Source organism: Phyllobates terribilis, unplaced genomic scaffold (assembly GCF_046119375.1).
Source record: "Phyllobates terribilis strain yellow unplaced genomic scaffold, ASM4611937v1 Scaffold_5__5_contigs__length_657084704, whole genome shotgun sequence".
Taxonomy (NCBI): Eukaryota; Metazoa; Chordata; class Amphibia; order Anura; family Dendrobatidae; genus Phyllobates; species Phyllobates terribilis.
The window spans coordinates 459956353-459976599 of NW_027362765.1; positions in this window are offsets into that span (position 1 = coordinate 459956353).

Genomic DNA, 20247 nt, shown 5'->3' on the forward strand with positions numbered 1-20247 from the left:
CTTTTTTTTATAAGAGATTTGTCAGAAAATAACCCCCTTCTCTCCAAAATGTAGCACCAATGTTCTATAGGGCGCAGTAAGACGGCTGTATAAATCGGACCGATATCTAAACACAGTGCCTGGACTGGCCGGTGGCTCTCCCGACTTGGAAGTGACAGCTTCATGTATTTCTTTGCAGCTGTCACGCTCGGGTCGGGATAGCCTCCAGCTAGTCAGTGCACTGCGGGCTGCATTCTGATCTTGGTCTGATTTACACGGCCATCTGACTGCGCCCATACAGGAAGAATCTATAAGGGATTTAGGTGTAAGATCATACATTTTTAAAGGGAATGTGTGTTTGGAAAATGTAGAATGTGTGTTTTTTGACTTTTACATTTTTGGATTTTTTTTATTTTTTCACATTATAATTAGTATTAAAAATAAACTAGAAATCTCACTGTTTTTATGCTGGTCGTTGTGTGACGCTCGCAGCCCTACCCTGGGAGATGGGGGACTCGGAGCCAAGTCCTATGATGTCGGTGGGGTGCAGCCGTGGCCCGGACCCACTCCGTGCCCAGGGCAGTCACATTAAAAGGGTGGTACGGGCTTATCAGGGTTGAGTGGTTGATCTCAACTACGCCACCTGTGGTACCTGGTGAAGGCCACCAGCACTGCAGCAGTCCTCTGAGGCGGGATGTTGTGGCAGCCAAAGTTATTACTACTCCCCACAGGCGGAGCAGGGCCTCAGGGCAGCGACAGGGATGGAGGGGGTTGTAGTGTAGGAGGTCCGGTGCTAAGTGGTGCGGTGCAGTGCAGAATAAAGAGTCCGGAGGCCATAGGGGTCGACTTCCAGGGTTTTTACTCACGGTGGAGAGTACAGCTGCAAGGCTTCTCCCTGCTCAATCAGGACCCCGCACCAGAGTGTTCCTAGACTTCAGACCGGGTCCTTTCCTGTCTGTGTGTGTAGATAGGCCGGGTCTCCCTCTGGACTAAGCTCAGAAAAAGGGTACAGGTGGCAGCTCCGCTCCGGCCGTTACCCGGTGGGATCCTCTGGGCCTACCGGGCTTCCCTGACCAGGACGTAGAGTAGCAAGGTTAGGTGTCGGGGGCCGGTACCCCTCTTGCAGCCGGAATCCCCCTGGCTGGGCCAGAATAGCGAGGACAGGTGGCGTATACCGCTCCATCTGCATCCCCCTGGGATCCATTTGCGGTGCAGCTACACTCCTAAGCTCCGGGCCTTCTTGGTCATGGTCCTTGACCGGGTTGAGACATACGTTATCTGCAACCTGCCCCTCGACCCAAGGCCAGGGTACGAGGGCCGTGTCCCCATCCGCTGCAGGTCCACACAGGATCCACTTTCAGGGAGGGAGATCACAATCAAAAGAACCATGAGCCAAGATAGTTGTTTATTAAATATGAAATATTAAGTGTCACTAAATGTGAGTCCTCCACCCTCACCCACTAATTGGTTCCCCCTATCTCTTGGTTCCCCAGTCTCCCAATTTCCAGTAGGGGCAGCACTCTAGTGCAGAGGTCCCCAACCGCCGGTCCGCGGACCAGGACCGGGCCGTTGGGGTTTTTCAGCCGGTCCGCGGGGAGAGGGGGCCCCTCCAGCCTCCAGCAGGGCCGCCATCAGGGCATGACTGCCCTGACTCCAGTATGGGGCCCGGCCGGTAGGAGCCCCCTCGGAGCCCCCCTCTTGTGCGTCTCTCTCCTCATGGGGCCCCCGGCCGCATGCTAAGCGCTGGGTCCGGGACATCTTAGCGCTGCGCTGCTGCGGCAGCACCTTCATGATTCCCCTGACTTCCGGTCATGTGACGGCGCCGTCACATGGCCGGAAGTCAGGAGAACCTGGTGTCAGCGATTTGGACGAGCGCCAGGATTCTGCAGGGATCGCATGGGGGTAAGTATAACAAGTTTTATTTTTTTTTAAATACAATTAACTAGGAGTGGGGGGAATGGGAGATGCACATGGGGGGAGGGGAGAGATGAGAGATGCACATGGGGGAGGGGAGAGATGAGAGATCCACATGGGGGGGAGGGGAGAGATGAGAGATGCACATGGGGGAGGGGAGAGATGAGAGATCCACATGGGGGGGAGGGGAGAGATGAGAGATGCACATGGGGGAGGGGAGAGATGAGAGATCCACATGGGGGGAGGGGAGAGATGAGAGATGCACATGGGGGGAGGGGAGAGATGAGAGATGCACATGGGAGGGAGGGGAGAGATGAGAGATGCACGGGGGGGTGAGAGATGCACGGGGGGGTGAGAGATGCACGGGGGGGATGAGAGATGCACGGGGGGTGGATGAGAGATGCACGGGGGGGTGAGAGATGCACGGGGGGTGGATGAGAGATGCACGGGGGGGATGAGAGATGCACGGAGGGGATGAGAGATGCACGGGGGGTGGATGAGAGATGCACGGAGGGGGATGAGAGATGCACGGAGGGGGATGAGAGATGCACGGGGGTGAGCTGCACATGGGGGGGTGAGAGATGCACATGGGGGGGTTATGTTTACATAACTTTGCTGCCTTATGAAGGGCGGGGGGGGCCCCCAAAAATTTCTTGCACAGGGGCCCACTACAGTCTGTGTCCGCCCCTGGGATGAAGTAAATGCAGCTAAACAGCAGCTGTCAGGACAGCTGCCCTGTCCTGCTGCAGGGCGTGATGGGGCCTCAGTGATGCGGCTCCTGGCACAGCACATTATGTGGGGCTCCTGGCATAGCTCCTGGCGGGGACCTGGTCTACACTATATGATAAGTATGCACTAAACTCCAAATCCCTCCATTACCCCGCCCCCATATGACCAAAGCCCCGCCCACCCCACCCCCTCCTTGCTGGGCCATGGAAAAATGATCTTGCTTCAAGCCGGTCCCTGGTGCAAAAAAGGTTGGGGACCACTGCTCTAGTGCATACTAGCCCCCTCTGGTGGGAGAAGTGTGGTGTTGGATGTGGAGGTAGGGTCCTGACCATTGCACCGTTCTTACCTCAGAGGAGGAACACCACACTCCATTAGAGAAGTGCAGCATCCCTGTGGCGGTCGAACCCTCAGGGGCGCCACAACTGTAGCGTTTTTTAGACTCTAACTTCTTGGTCAAAACTAATGCAAATTCCTTGTTGTATGCAAAAGGTGTCAAAGGTGTAGATAAGTGGCTGATATGATATGAAAGAAATAGGACACTTGTGTAAATGTACACCCCCCATGTCAATCACAGTTTGGAGGACATATAAATGGAAATGCATGACATATATTTTTCATAATTCAAATTTTTTTTATAATAATTTTTTATTCCCTGATATATTTTATTCTATTTTTATGGTGGCAGTTATGTTGCTTTAACTCTTTTTTTTAACAACATTTGGAAATATGCTTTACATCAGCCACATGGAAAATGAAAACCAATAGCCAAGAGATGTTCATTCACTTTTATGGGAGAGTTTTCTAGGCATTTTCTGTGATCTGTGCAGAGGCCATTATACAGTGAGGGGATAGGAGGTGAGATATTATAGTCATCTGTTCTGAATGTTGGGCCCTGTGCTATCTGCTTGTTAGGGTGCTTTCACACTGCATTTAGTTATGCGCTCAGTAGCCTCGTCGTGGCATACGTAAAAAAAAAGCACAAAACAGAATTCAGACTCTGAACCCCCCCTGCAAAATGGGATTCGGACTTATGCGCCAAAGGGACAATAGACTATAATGGTGCCGGCAGAGCAAACATGCTCTTTTGGGCATCATTTTTGGGCGTATACACCTACTGGAGGCGGACACTCAGACTCGGTCTACTATATCCGAGTGTCTGCCTCCAGTAGGCGTAAACTCTCGAAAATGCCATTTTGCAGGGGGGTACAGAGTCCGAACTCCGTTTTGCGAGGGGATCTGGATTTATGCCCAAATGGGGCCATCAAGAGTGTACCTAAACGTAATGTGAATGCAGCCTTACCTTTCACTGTAATCCTGCCAGTAATAATAATGTAATATCAAAAAAGTCAACTACAGAAGAAAACGCATAAGTGTAATATTAGGCTTAGTGGTCAGACTAAAAGTTGCAACATTTTAGGATATTTTTTTTTATATAGATAGCGATATGGAAAGTAAAATAAAAAAAAAAAAATCACAAAAAAATAAACATAAAATCTTGATTTAAATAATCGATCATTTTCTGATTACAAATCCGCTTTAAAAACTTTTAAAAAAAAGTTCTTAAAAGTTCTGATTATCATTCAAGATAAAAGTGTGTATCTACCATTGGAAAGTTTATGCTAGAGTTCAGCTAGGACAAGGATTTTAATAGATCCCAAAAGACGTTGAGCACTTTGTCAACGTTGATTTTTATATATGAGGCCTATTGTTGCCAGCGAGCTCATAAACTTCAAGACATAATGTGAGCTCCAGGGATGCCATACTGCAAGGTTACATCATGCGAGCAATTTACTTGAAACCCACTTGCTTGCAATCACTCGTTAAATTAGGTCGATAAAAATAGTAGACAAAATGGTCTCATGAGAACGCTGGAAACATATAACGCAATGCACTGCATACATTGCTTAGATTCAATCACTAGGAGATTAAAAAAAAACAGGCTCGAAATGTTTTATTCCTTGCGAGTGCCTCTTATGGACCATATGGCAGCTGGAATGGCTTCTCTATCCTCCTCACCTCTGTAAAAACAATTCCGAGAATCTGCTGTGGGGACTCGGCTAAACTATCCTAGTGCCGAATACTGCGGGAGAGCATGAAATAAAGCTACATCTAGTGCATGGCAATATTGAAGGCTCGCGCTGGCCTTTTTCTCTAGATATATTGCTGCGGACGGGAGTTAATAATGTCTCGGAGAAGTAAAATCCCTCACCGCTCCTAAAAGAGCAGCACTTTGGGCTAAATAATCAGCAAGAATTCATGGACACAAAGTCTAAATCACTCAGCAAGATAATAGTGGGACCACAAATCCCACACTGGATTTTTCATCGAGCAAAACACGGCAACCCCAGGGACACATATTAAGAGCCTCATTACCTCGCGCTCCAACTACTGAGCATAACTAAAAGATAATCACCAAGTTACAGAACATAATAAAATATTAACTAGAAAAAAGCATTGTAAAGTAGGAAATGCTTTACTACTACGTCTAATCCATTAATACAGCTCTGATATTTGTTTTCAAGTGTTAAATATTCTATAGATAAATATTTTTTAAAGGGAATCTGTCACCAGGTTTTTGGCATGTAATCTGAGAGCTTCATGATGTAGGGGCAGAGACCAAGATTCCAGTGATATGTCACTTAGTTGGGTGGAGCAGTTGTGATAAAATCACAGTTTTCGTTGATAGAGATCTAGCAGAGCTCTGAACACTGAGACATATATTACCCCGCCCACGCCACTGATTGGCAGCTTTCTGTGTACACTATATATTGACAGAAAGCTGCTAATCAGTGGTGGGGGCGGGGTTATGCACACAACAGTTGACTAAGAGGCACAAGACACCTAGTCCTGTAGTGATAATCTCCTGCTAATAAAACACTGATTTTACTGAAACAATAACACACAGCCTTGTAACTGACACATCACTGGAATCAGGGTTTCAGCCCCTTTCCACTGTAATAATATGTGCGAGAAAAATGGGCATTAGTGTTACCTTACCATTTAGTCAAGTACTATCCTTAGGATAGATGATCAATATGAGATCAGGTCCCTAAAATAGCTGGCAGGAGCGCAACATCCTCTTTATTTCTAAGGCACAGCTCTGTACATTTTGTAGGGCTGTGACCGGTATTGCAGCTCACTTCTATTACTCTAAATAGGACTAAGTTGCAGGGGCAGCAGTACTAGGCAGAGTCAGTACAAAATGTACAGAGATGTCAACCATTAGTATGGCTGTAGCAAAAGCATCAATCTAATGCTCCATGAATGTGTATAGAGCAGGACAGTGGTGCACAGACTACCAAACAGGTCCATGAAAGACTTATGAGCACTCGATATGTCACTATGGGCTGCCCTTTTCACCTCCAGAAGTAATGCTTTAAGAGGAAAATAACTTTTTTAGGTTATGCATTGGAATATGAGAAAAATATTGTAATGTGCCTCTGTAAAATCAGAGTCATAGTATGGGACCATAAATTGTTATATGCATAGGATCGAGTTACCACATTATTTAAAGGGAACCTGACACCTGATTCATGTTGCCTGAATTATGGGCAGAATATATCAGAATCTGACTGTGTTATTGTAGTTGAGTACGTGTTACATTGAAATGTTGCACCGTTTCAGAGAAAACATACTTTGGAAAGGGACTATGTACCTCAGATGACTAGTCGAAGAGGCTGATCCTTGGTGGCTTCTCCCCATTCACTCCACTAGAGTGATAGGCGTCTCCTTACTTATGTCCAAGGAGAGAGATCTATCAGTCTAGGGAAGCTGGGCGAGGAGAAGGTTCCCAGGAACCAGCCTCTTGGACTAGTCATCTGTGACACATGGGGCGATTCATAAAAGTTTATTTGCCAAATTTCTGGTGAAAAAAGCTTTGAAAAGTTTATTTTTTTACACAAATGCAAGGTTGCAAAAAAAAGGCAATTTATTGCTGTGTTGGCATCATTCTCACCCCAACTCCAAAAAAGTGGGTGGAGCTGGGGCTGGACACGACGTGGCGACCCCCACTGGTCAAATTCATGATGAGCGGTGGCGTTCGCTACACCACAAATCTTACTCCACCATCTGCTGGAGTAAGATTCATGTCATGGCGCACCTAGCAGCACACGCCATTAGGCGCCTCGCCTGATTCATTAAGAGGTGAGAGCCTCTTAGTGAATCAGAGGCGTCTGCTCAAAAAACGCCCCCGCATTAAGACCAGAGAGAGAAATGCCGTTCTTGATGAATTGCCCCATAGTCTCTGCTTGGCCTTACAAAATACGCTTTCTCTGATACACCACAGCGTTTTATAAAAAAAAACACTCATGGCTAAATTAATGCAGCCAGTATTTGATTCATTGATTCATGCCGCCTGTGGTTCATGCATGAATCTACTGTCATGTTCCTTTTAAGCTGTTTCTACTGAGGCCTCCATCATACAGGCCAAGAAAATAGATGGTCCTCACCAAACAGACAAAGATGTTGTCTGGAGCCTCACCATCTGTAGTAGAAGTCCATACTCAAAGATATTTTCCTTTTTTTGTCTCCTGAACGCAATAAAACATTACAATACCTTTGAAATGATAATGTTGCTAAACAATACATTGCTGCAGTCGTAGAAAGGACTGTGAAGCATAAGACCCCTTCCATGAAAACGTCCTTCTCTGCTGCACCTCATCAACACCCGAATGGTGCCTCATTGATGGTACCAGCCTTACACCTTGAGAAGCATTGATTTGAAGAAAGATTAACGGAGTTCACCACTTTTTAAAATATTTTTTCATGTTATTTTTCCAGAAATGTACAGTACAGACCAAAAGTTTGGACACACTTTCTCATTTAAAGATTTTTCTGTATTTTCATGACTATGAAAATTGTATATTCACACTGAAGGCATCAAAACTATTAATTAACACATGTGGAATTATATACTTAACAAAAAAGTGTGAAACAACTGAAAATATGTCTTATATTCTAGGTTCTTCAAAGTAGCCACCTTTTGCTTTGATGACTGCTTTGCACACTCTTGGCATTCTCTTGATGAGCTTCAAGAGGTAGTCACCGGAAATGGTCTTCACTTCACAGGTGTGCCCTGTCAGGTTTAATAAGTGGGATTTCTTGCCTTATAAATGGGGTTGGGACCATCAGTTGTGTTGTGCAGAAGTCAGGTGGATACACAGCTGATAGTCCTACTGAATAGACTGTTAAAATTTGTATTATGTAAGAAAAAAGCCGATAAGTAAAGAAAAACGAGTGGCCATCATTACTTTAAGAAATGAAGGTCAGTCAGTCCGAAAAATTGGGCAAACTTTGAAAGTGTCCCCATGTGCAGTTGCAAAAACCATCAAGTGCTACAAAGAAACTGGCTCACATGAGGACTGCCCCAGGAAAGGAAGACCAAGAGTCACCTCTGCTTCTGAGGATAAGTTTATCCGAGTCACAAGCCTCAGAAATCGCAGGTTAACAGCAGCTCAGATTAGAGACCAGGTCAATGCCACACAGAGTACTAGCAGCAGACACATCTCTTCAACAACTGTTAAGAGGAGACTTTGTGCAGCAGGCCTTCATGGTAAAATAGCTGCTAGGAAACCACTGCTAAGGACAGGCAACAAGCAGAAGAGACTTGTTTGGGCTAAAGAACACAAGGAATGGACATTAAACCAGTGGAAATCTGTGCTTTGGTCTGATGAGTCCAAATTTGAGATCTTTGGTTCCAACCACCGTGTCTTTGTGCGACGCAGAAAAGGTGAACGGATGGACTCTACCGTGAAGCATGGAGGAGGAGGTGTGATGGTGTGGGGTGCTTTGCTGGTGACACTGTTGGGGATTTATTCAAAATTGAAGGCATACTGAACCAGCATGGCTACCACAGCATCTTGCAGCGGCATGCTATTCCATCCGGTTTGCGTTTAGTTGGACCATCATTTATTTTTCAACAGGACAATGACCCCAAACACACCTCCAGGCTGTGTAAGGGCTATTTGACCAAGAAGGAGAGTGATGGGGTGCTACGCCAGATGACCTGGCCTCCACAGTCACCAGACCTGAACCCAATCGAGATGGTTTGGGGTGAGCTGGACCACAGAGTGAAGGCAAAAGGGCCAACAAGTGCTAAGCATCTCTGGAAACTCCTTCAAGATTGTTGGAAGACCATTTCTGGTGACTAGCTCTTGAAGCTCATCAAGAGAATGCCAAGAGTGTGCAAAGCAGTCATCAAAGCAAAAGGTGGCTACTTTGAAGAACCTAGAATATAAGACATATTTTCAGCTGTTTCACACTTTTTTGTTAAGTATATAATTCCACATGTGTTATTTCATAGTTTTGATGCCTTCAGTGTGAATGTACAATTTTCATAGTCATGAAAATACAGAAAAATCTTTAAATGAGAAGGTGTGTCCAAACTTTTGGTCTGTACTGTACATCTAAATCAGGGTTCATGATAATAAGAGGACATGTCACCATCTTATAAAGAAAATCAACAAATCTACCTAGAGTTAGGTGGGTTCCGAAGTTTTGCAGGAAGGAACTGCTCTGTGATAAATTGTTCATACATTATTGATATTTCTGGATAAGGTTCTGCACAGAGGTCCACTGTACACCTTGAAGGCATCTGAGAGCTGGGACTATAGATGCCTCACAACACTCAGGAAATTACTCGATCCCCTCAGCTATAATGATATCTCTCTAGTTCCCTCAGGCGTGTATATATTCTATCCCAGAAGTGAGAGCTCCCCTTTGAGTACCGTATGTCATCAAAATTACTGTAAAATCCCCACAGCGATCAACCTTTTAGATGCTGAATAAATAACTAGAAAAGTAGGCAGGTAATTCATCTCAGCACCTGCACCATGGATGTGCTCTTCTCCATGTAGCCTTGCCCATGCCAACAGATATTAATGAGCATCATAAATCATCACCACAGACACATAAAGACCTGATAGAACTAAAAACATGCATCATGTACGGAAAGACTTGATCGTACTTCATCTGCAGTAAATCTAAATCACTCATGCTGTGTTCCCAATCCCAGTAATGCATTACAGCACACCACCAGCCATGTATAGGCGTCTAATGAATCTTAATAGAAAGATCAGAATCCATGACTAAAATATTCATAAAATATTAGAATAACAGAAACATTCTCATTTGTGGAATATTAATTTGGTGAAGACTCCCTCACAATAGTGATAGGGCATCAAATGATTCTTGACGTGAGAAGTCTATACTAACAAGAAAACATCAGGATATGTGCCACGGGGTATTGACACAAGACTTCAAATGACACATGAAGCGAGAAGTCTATACTAACAGAAAAACATTGGGATTTGCGCCATAGGGTATATAGTGGTTGTAACATACCTGGTGGCGTCCTTGCATGGTGGTCCATCTTCCACTGTGCAAGAGCGCGCACTTGATCTCCAGTCCAGAATGTCTCTCTGGCTTCCCTCCATGCTGTCTGTTTGTGTCTGTTTCTGCTGCTTAAGGGCGGCGCCCGATCACTTCCTGCTTTTTGTACCTGCTGTGGGTCACACCCCTTGTGCGTCCTCAGCCTATTGCTGTCTGCCACCTGGTATATAGCTCAGCTGCCCAATCATTTCCGGCCTGAGCATAGTGTTTCATTCAGTGTGTGCTTGCACTCTGAAGGTGCCAGGTCCCGTTCTTTGTCTCCTGCTTTGCGGTATCAGTTCCTGTGTCTGAACTGAGTCCTGTCTATGTCTCCTGCCTTGCGGTATCAGTTCCCGTGTCTGAGCTGAGTCCTGTCTATGTCTCCTGCCTTGCGGTATCAGTTCCCGTGTCTGAACTGAGTCCTGTCTGTGTTCTCTTGTCTGCCTATCCTGGAGGCTGTATTTCCAGGCCTGTCTGAACACGCTCCTAGCCTGTTCCTTCCGCCTTCTAGGGGCCGATTACCTAGATCCGTTCCTGTATCTTGTCTGTCCTGTCTGAACACGCTCCTAGCCTGTTCCTCCCGCCTTCTAGGGGCTGATTATCTAGACCCGCTCCGGTATCTTGTCTGTCCTGTCTGAACATGCTCCTAGCCTGTTCCTCCCACCTTCTAGGGGCCGATTACCTAGACCCGCTACTGTATCTTGTCTGTCCTGTCTGAACACGCTCCTTGCCTGTTCATCCTGCATCTCTGGGGGCCGTATTCCTAGACCCGCTCCTGTATTCCGCTGCAGTGTCGGTCTCCTCCGTACACTCAGTTCCAGTCTGAACTCTCTCCTATCCTTTACCTGTTTTGCCTCTATGTCCGTTCCCTTCCTTTTTCTGCAGAGTCTGAACTCGTACCTAACTCCTGCTTGTTGTCTCCATACTCCCGTTTGTGAGTTAGTGGTCCACTCGTTACTTCACTGCAAGTACCCTGTGGGTATCTGGCTCTGCCTCTCCCTTCCTGTCTGTTCCGTGTGAACAGAGCCCTGTTCCCCCTGCTCAGTCTAGCCTGCTCTGACTCCTTTGCTCACCGCTCCGGCGGTTCTAGCCTGCTCTGACTCCTTTGCTCGCTGCTCCGGCAGCCTTGCTCCGCTCTGACCCTTTTGCTCACTGCTCCGGCAGTCTCGCTCTGCTCTTATCCTTTTGCTCACTGCTCCGGCAGTCTTGCTCCACTCTTGCTCACCGCTCCAGGCGGTCTCGTCCTGCTTTACTCTTGCTCACTGCTCCGGCAGTCTCGCTCAGCTCTGACCCTTTGCTCACCGCTCCTGGCGGCCTTGTCCTGCTCTACTCTTGCTCACCGCTCCAGGCGGCCTTGTCCTGCCCTGTTCTCGCTCACCTCTCTGGGCGGCCTCACTCTGCTGTGTTTGTCCGCCACATCTGTGGTTCTGTTCCTGAGTCCCAGTGTGTACTGGGTCCTATCCCGCCAGTGTCCCTACCTGCTAGTGCCTCCCTGTCTGCACTCTAGCTGTGCTTGCCTGTACCCCTCTGCCTGTATTGTTCCTGAGTCCCAGTGTGTACTGGGTCCTATCCCGCCTGTGTTCCTACCTGCTAGTGCCTCCCTGTCTGCACTCTAGCTGTGCTTGCCTGTACCCGCCTGCCTGCATACCAGTCGTGCCTGCCTATACCCACCAGTCTGTGTGCCAGCCTACCAGTCTGTTCCTGTATTCCCCTGTGTGGGTCAACAGCCGTGTCCGGGGTCTGTCCTGGAGTAGCACCTGGTCCCTCTGCTCGGTTCCTCCTTGGTGCACTGGCGTCGTATGCCGTCGTGCGACCCTGGTCGGATCAGGTGAATACCTAGTTACGCCCCTCCAGGCATTCACTCTCCGGCACGGTCCAGTGGAATCACTACAATCACACGCACACGCCGCTCAGCCCGGGCGTGTGCATTACAGTGGTAGTGTAGAGCTGCACTGGTTAATAAAAAAATGAAGATATGTAATAGAGGCGCTTTCAAAGTTTATTTGTTAAATGTCCACCAGGTGAAGCCACCATAGCTCAGTAGCTGATTTTTTTCATTATCTCACGCAGCTCTATGTTGCACCTTTGCTGTGGAGAGATTATGGATATGAAGGATTACTGCATGATTCCTCTCCTCTCATAGACACTGCCCCTGTATACAGCTGTCTGCATGCCCCTGTATTGCAGTGCTGTAATTGCTTTTTGCCTGCTCTACTAATCTTTGATACATCTGCTGCCCAGCATGTGAAACATAATCCCTGCAGAGGAGGGGAAGGTAGCCAAGCAGCAGTGGAGATAGGAGACATGTGATATGTGACATCCCACATAACTGTTTGTATTATTCCTCTCCTCTCTCATAGACATTGCCTCTGTATACAGCTGGCTGCATGCCCCTGTATTGCAGTGCTGTAATTGCTTTCTGCCTGTGTGAGGGGGTGGTTGAAGATTCTCACTCCACTCCCCAATAAAGCTGTTTTAGTAGATAGTATTACATGTGTAAACATAAAAGATGTTATTGGTGTTTTGGCCATTAGATGGCATCGGTTGGCACATTCATACTATTGTCACCCGTATGTCAGTTGGAACACAGGGAGTTAACTAGTTTGGGCCACCCCCAGTGACAGGGACTGAAATATTACTGGGAGTTAGGATCGGTCATCTTAAGTCAGTTAGTAAGAGAGTCTCAGGGAAGGCAGACGTGTGAGGAGTAGTGGAGGGCAGAAGAGAATGGGTGTGTGTGGTGTATATGACGCGCCCCTGGGCCTGTGTCGCGCTGCGTTGCGCACGCGGGAGCTTACCCGGAGCCGGATCTCTTGAGGGTTGTAGTCTCGTGGCGGTGACCCGGTCCGTGCCCAGGGAGTCAAACTGAGCGGCGATGTAACAGCGGTAGATGCAGGACGACTACGCCACCCGTTGAATGCAGCTATGGAGCTGCCGCTGCAGGACAGTCCGCTGAGGCCGGTGGATGGATGGTGCAGCGTAGATGGTATAACCCCCAACGGGAGGGGTATGGCCTCAGGGCAGCAGATGTGGATGATGGGGGTAGCAGGAACCACTCAGAGACGGTGCGGTGTAATTCAGGGTCTTTACTGGTAACAACGATAGACCCTCCCGGAGTACTTGCTAGTGAACGGGGCCTGGTCAGTCCTTGAGCAGATGGGATCTCCCCTGGCCAGGCGGAGTTGTAGGCCTCCCAAACTGACTGTACTCTTCTGGCTACCTTGCTAGAAGCGGATATAAGTAGCCCACGTCCCTGAGTGTACCGTGTGGTGCTCACCCGTATGGCCGGTGACTCGGGGCCTTCTAATGGCTTCCGCTCCACGATGGCGGTGCTGGTCCCACGCGTGTGACCGTGCCTTCGGGTTTCTGGGCCTGAGGACCTGAAATCCCCTGCCGGTCGGCTTCTGCTGCTGGGTAAGAGTTAGTCCCCACAGCCTCGGACGCCGGGTCCGGTAAGAAAGCTTCTCAGTCAGGGCGAGCTCTGCAGCTGCCAGCCCCTGACTCGTAGTAATATTGCTCCCACTGAGCTTCTGCTGTTTCTACTCTCCTTGACTGACTAACCCTGCCTCAGCCCAGGGTTTATACAGGGGAAGTTCTTCCCCTCCCAAGACTGGGCAGGAGGTGTGGCATGCACAGGATCCCTGACCAAAGGACCTCCCACCTGCTCTCAGACATAACATTACATTACTGTGGAAAACCAGACCCCTGGGGTGCCACATTCCCCCCTAGTGAAATTTAGTACTCCGGGACTAAACATATTTTTGTAACATAAAGTATAAACAATAACATTACAATAAGGAAACACATAAAGCTGGTCACGGCGTGTCCGTAACCGGGTGCAGTCTTTGAAGAAAGCAAGGTGTCCATTTCACCAAAACAGGGAGACGTAACCAGGTAGGGGTCTGTCCTACCCCGAGTCCTTAACAGTCTCTAGTCCATCCTGGGTTACGCTCCAACTATGTACAAGGATTCCCGGTAAATCCACCAAGGATTCCTAAAAATAACTGGAAACACAAAATTATACACAAGCAACAATACACAGATAAACATAAATAAAACAATTTATACACTTCAAATCCTCCAGCGTGCGGGTAACTGGCCTCTAGTGGCCCTAGTGGACCTACGGAGCTGACTGTCTAGCCCTGAACTACAGGGTGTAGGAGCTGTCAAGGGTAAACTGGGCAGCTGTCTACCGGCTCTTTGTCTCACTAGGGGTACGGCAGGCTCACTATAAGCAGAGGGTTGATCCTCCTGTTCTGCTTGTGTGGAGTCTTCTGCCTCCTGGACCGGCTGTTCTTCCAGCTCTACCTGTTGCTCCGTAGGTGCTTGGGATGCTGGTTGGAGGAAGGTGAGTACGGGTACCACAACTGCACCATTGACTTGAGTCCAAGACCGAGGGAAGTCCCCGAGCACAGTACTAACCATATCTTCCCTTTCCTCTACGGGTCGATGGTCTTCTTGTTCCTCTTCAGGGTTCCTCAGTTGTTCGGGACACTTCTTCAGGTGGTCCCGGGATACAATGGCTGTGGTTTCCCCTCCGTCTTTACTGATGGTACAAACCTTCGGGTTCTCGTGGCTTGAGGGCAGTACGGTGTACGGGTCCTTCTCCCACTGGTCATCCAACTTGTGGAGCCGTCTCTTCCTCTTCAAGACCTGCTCTCCGGGTACCAGGGGAACAGCGGGAGCATACTGGTTGTAAGTTTTCTCTTGTCTTTCCCTAGCCTGACAGAGACTTCGCTCCACGCTCTCCTGTACTCTCCGGTACTGCTGCTGCCTCTCTGTGTCCCAGTCTGTTTCTGGTGAAGTGTCCTCGGGTGTCAGGACTCCCATTTCCAGGTCAACAGGTAACTTACCAGGTCTTGCCCTCATTAGGTAAGCCGGGGTACAGTTGGTGGAACCTACCGGGATGTGGTTGTATAGGTCCACCAGATCGGGCAACTTCTCAGGCCACAGACTGCGTTCTTCCAGGGGCAACGTTTTTAGAAGATCCATTACCACCTGGTTCATTTTCTCACAAAGTCCATTAGTTTGCGGATGGTAGGGTGTCGTCCTTATCTTCCGGCAGCCATACAGATTGCAGAATTCCTGGAAGACCTCCGCTTCAAAGGCAGGTCCCTGGTCCGTCAGCACTTGGTCCGGGTACCCGTGTGGACGGCAAAAGTGCTGCTGGAAGGCTCTAGCTGCTGTTTGAGCCGTTAAGTCCTTGACGGGGATGACAACCAGAAACCGGGAGTAATGATCCACGATGGTTAACGCGTAGACGTAGCCACTTCTGCTTGGGGTCAGTTTTACATGATCCAAGGCTACCAGTTCCAACGGTTGCCGGGTGACGATGGACTGCAGGGGAGTCTTCTGGCTGGCACGGTCCTTCCTTCTCAGGTTGCACGGGCCACAGTCTCTGCACCACTTCTCGATGGTTCCCCTCATGCCTACCCAGTGGAACCGCTCGCGCAGCAGGAACTCCAGCTTCTTCCACCCGAAGTGTCCAGCTCCGTCGTGGTATGCCTCCATCACCATGGCTGCGTCTCTTCGTGGCACCACTACTTGCCAGAGTAATTCATGCGTCCGGGAGTTAACCATTCTGCGGCACAACTTCCCTTTGTAAAGGAACAGTCGACTCTTCTCTGCCCATAGTTGTTTGGCTTCCTCCGGAGCGTCTGGTTCAAGGCGAGCCTCCGGCCGAGTCAGCATCTCCTTCACCAGTCGGACGGCAGGGTCGCTGTCTTGCGTTTCCGCCCAGTTGTAGTGGGGTAAGGGGTTCAACGTAGCAGCCTGCTTACTCCTTACCCGGTGGGAATACTGGATAGTCCCATGACGGTGGAACGCAGGGAGTTCAACTTCTTCCAGTCCCTCCGGATCTTCTCCTCCGTCCGGCAGGTTGGGCATCCTGGACAGGGCGTCCGCGTTGGTATTGGAGCGTCCTGCCCGGTATTTGATTGTGAACTCGTAGTTGGACAGACGGGCCATCCACCTCTGCTCCAGGGCACCGAGTCTTGCCGTGTCCAGGTGTGTCAACGGGTTGTTATCCGTGTACACGGTGAACCGGGAAGAAGCGAGGTAATGCTTAAAGCGCTCGGTGACTGCCCATACTACGGCCAGGAACTCTAACTTAAATGAGCTGTAATTCTCGGGGTTCCTTTCGGTGGGTCGCAGTTTTCGGCTGGCGTAGGCGATTACTCGTTCCTTCCCCTGCTGGATCTGGGACAGTACGGCTCCTAGCCCGATGTTACTGGCGTCGGTGTAGAGGATAAAGGGCTGGCTATAATCCGGGTACGCCAGGATTTCGTCCCCCGTGAGGGCCATCTTCAGCTGGCGGAAGGACTCTTCTGCCAGCTCCTCCCATCTGAAGGGCGGCTTCTGGTTCTTGGCCTTCCGGGACTGGCCTATCAGGAGGTCCTGCATAGGTGCTGCCTTTTTGGTGAAACCGGGAATAAACCTTCGGTAGTAGCCTACCAACCCGAGGAACTGCCGCACTTCTTTTACGCTGGAGGGGCTTGGCCATTCCTTAATTGCGGTGATCTTATCAGGGTCGGGAGCCACTCCGTCAGCGCTCACCACGTGTCCCAGGTACTGCACCTTTGGTTACAGGAGGTGACACTTGGAGGGTTTCACCTTTAGGCCGTAACTTGCCAGAGCTTCGAACACTTCCGCCAGGTGTTTCAGGTGGTCCTCATACGTGTTGGAATATACGATGACATCGTCCAGGTACAACAGGACCGTCTCGAAGTTTCTGTGGCCCAGACAACACTCCATTAGTCGTTGGAAGGTTCCCGGTGCGTTGCAGAGTCCGAACGGCATGCAGGTGAACTCGCTAAGTCCCATCGGGGTGGTGAATGCGGTCTTCTCCCGGTCCGCCTCTGCTACAGGAACCTGCCAGTACCCGCTAGTGAGATCCAAGGTAGAGAAGAAGTTAGCAGATCTTAAAGCAGCCAATGACTCCTCTATCCTTGGTAAGGGGTACGCATCCTTGTGTGTGATACGATTGATTTTCCGGTAATCTACACACATCCTCGTGGTGTTGTCTTTCTTTCGGACTAAGACTAGTGGAGCTGCCCAGGGGCTACAGCTATCCCTGATCACCCCAGCCTCCTTCATGTCTCTAAGCATCCCCTTGGCGTGTTGGTAGTGGGCAGGGGGTACGGGTCGATACCTCTCTTTTATAGGAGGATGGTCTCCCGTGGGGATGTGGTGTTCTACCCCCTTGACTCGCCCGAAGTCTAACGGGTGTTTACTGAACACTCTCTCGTACTCCTAAACCACCCGATAGACTCCTTGTTTCTGGTGTGCGGGAGTGGAGTCAGTACCCAGATGTAGTTGCTGACACCAGTCCTCCATGTTTTTCTTAGAGCCGTTACCTTCCTCCGGGTGAGATGGAGGCAAGGGTTCCACAGATTGTATAGAATTTTGGTTAATGGTATATAATTTGGCTAGCGTGGCATACCGGGGCAGGTACACTTCCCTCTCCCCGATATTTATTATGCGAACGGGCACCCTCCCATGGCGTACATCAACCACCCCCCGTGCTGTCAAAATGGTGGGCCTACTGTCCGAGTAAACTGGTTCTACCATTGCCTGGTAATCTCTACCTCCCAGACCAATAGCTGCCCGGCACCAAATCATCATTTCACTTTTTGGGGGCATGGCAATAGGAAAAGGGTCACACATTCTTACGCTACCAATCTCACCGCCGGAGAGTTCCACCTGTTGCCGTCGCATCAGTGCCCGGATCTCTTTCTGGAGCACCCGCTGCTCGCCGGAGCTGGCGTTCTTGGCAACCTGCTGTAAAAGGAAAATCACCTCTGCAAGACAATTTTCAATTACATTAGTTCCTAGAGTTATTTTTGGGTGACTCTCATGCTTGTCAATATCTACAATGATCAGTCCCTGTGCTGCCAGTTCGACTCTACCGATTTTGATGGTCACCTCTTTAAATCCGATCTGTGGCACGGGCTGGCCATTGCTGGCGATGATACTCAAGTCGTCGTCAGGGTAGCGGGTAATATCTGAGTCATTCCAGTACTGCTTAAAGAGCACGTACGGGATGGTGGTGACCTGTGACCCGGTGTCCAGTAGGGCACTCATGGGAATGCCACCCAGTACCACAGGCAAGACTGGACGTCCTCCCACATATCTGTCGCGCCAGTTCGATGGGCCTGGTGATCTTTTTCCTGGGGGTTGGCCCTCTACCCCAGGTTGTGCCCGTTTAAAGAACAGTACCTTGCCATATGTCCAGGTTGATTGCAGCGGCGGCAGATGGGTCGTCCGTCCTCGCTGTATCGGTCACTGGGTCTTCCTCTGGCCGGTGAGGTCCTCCTTGGTCGACGCCACGGGATGTCCTCCGGTCCGGATGCCAGCTGGATCTTCCCTGGGGTGGAAACCTGTAAAGACTGCACAGTTCGGGTTAGCGCAGCAACGCTCTTAGCTAGCTCTTGGACCTGATGGTGTAGGTCTGGAGCCGGGTCATTGTCCAAAGCCTGCGCATCAGCTCCCACAGGCCCTGCCGACAAGGGCGCCGCCTCCTGGTGGTAAGTGCTAGCTGGGCGCCTGTGGGTCACAACGCCACCCGGTGCCGGTTCTCGGAGCACCCGGATGGCTCTGTCCTTGAACTGTGCAAAGCCCAGATGGGGATCCTGTAAGGCCATTGCCCGCAACTGGGTTCGGTGGGTATTACAATACAGTCCCTCTATAAACTGTTCGGTCAACAGCCTGTCCTCGTTTCCCACTCCATCAGGGTCGGTCTGCTTAATGGCCCTCAGGGCCTCTTGTAGGTTTAGTGCATAGTCCCTTATACTCTCATGCGCTCGCTGCTTGCACCCGTAGAATCTAAGCTTAATCTCGGCTGAGGTGCGGGTATCAAAGGTGTCCTTCAGCCGGGTTAGTATCCCTGCGACAGTCTTCCTCCCAGGTGGCCAGGATTTTACTTCCCTTTTGGCTGCCCCGGTTAGTTGGGCCACCAGGATGCTCACTTTTTGCTCTTCTGTGAGGGGGTACACCTGGAAGAGGCTATCCAGCTTTTCTCTAAAGTCATGCAGGGTATGTGACTCCCCTGAGTACTGGGGTAGCCAAGCTGCTCCCGGGATATAGGGCATGGTGAAGGGCATAACTGCAGCAGCGGTAGCGCTGGCGGGGGTTGAGGCAGTGAAGCTCTCCTCCGTATCCGACATCTTCCTCCCCCCTAGTGGACCGTGGCCTACCTTGCGATGATCCTGTTCCGTAGGCCGCGGCTCCGCAGTGGATCGTCAGGGTTGAGGACCTTCCGTCGCGCTCCTGTGACGTCGACGTCTGCTGGGCTCCTTCCAGGACCTTACGCAACGTCCGGACGTGAGGCGGGGCTTCAGTTCTCGCGCGCTTTCGGAGTCCACGCCCCTCTTCTTCCCGCGCGGCGTCCTCAAGATATCGTCCAATGGCGGGAAAACTCCACGGATGGCGGGAAGAAGGCAGAAGATGGCGCCGGATGGCGGGAAACTTCACCGATGGCGGGAAGAAGGCTGAAGATGGCGCCGGATGGCGGGAATCTTCACCACAGGTAAGTTTGAAAAGTCTCTTTTTCAGGCACGCAGTACCCGGTGGTTGCGGGCACGAAATCCTGCCGACTACGCGAAAGTTGACGCGCCCCTGGGCCTGTGTCGCGCTGCGTTGCGCACGCGGGAGCTTACCCGGAGCCGGATCTCTTGAGGGTTGTAGTCTCGTGGCGGTGACCCGGTCCGTGCCCAGGGAGTCAAACTGAGCGGCGATGTAACAGCGGTAGATGCAGGACGACTACGCCACCCGTTGAATGCAGCTATGGAGCTGCCGCTGCAGGACAGTCCGCTGAGGCCGGTGGATGGATGGTGCAGCGTAGATGGTATAACCCCCAACGGGAGGGGTATGGCCTCAGGGCAGCAGATGTGGATGATGGGGGTAGCAGGAACCACTCAGAGACGGTGCGGTGTAATTCAGGGTCTTTACTGGTAACAACGATAGACCCTCCCGGAGTACTTGCTAGTGAACGGGGCCTGGTCAGTCCTTGAGCAGATGGGATCTCCCCTGGCCAGGCGGAGTTGTAGGCCTCCCAAACTGACTGTACTCTTCTGGCTACCTTGCTAGAAGCGGATATAAGTAGCCCACGTCCCTGAGTGTACCGTGTGGTGCTCACCCGTATGGCCGGTGACTCGGGGCCTTCTAATGGCTTCCGCTCCACGATGGCGGTGCTGGTCCCACGCGTGTGACCGTGCCTTCGGGTTTCTGGGCCTGAGGACCTGAAATCCCCTGCCGGTC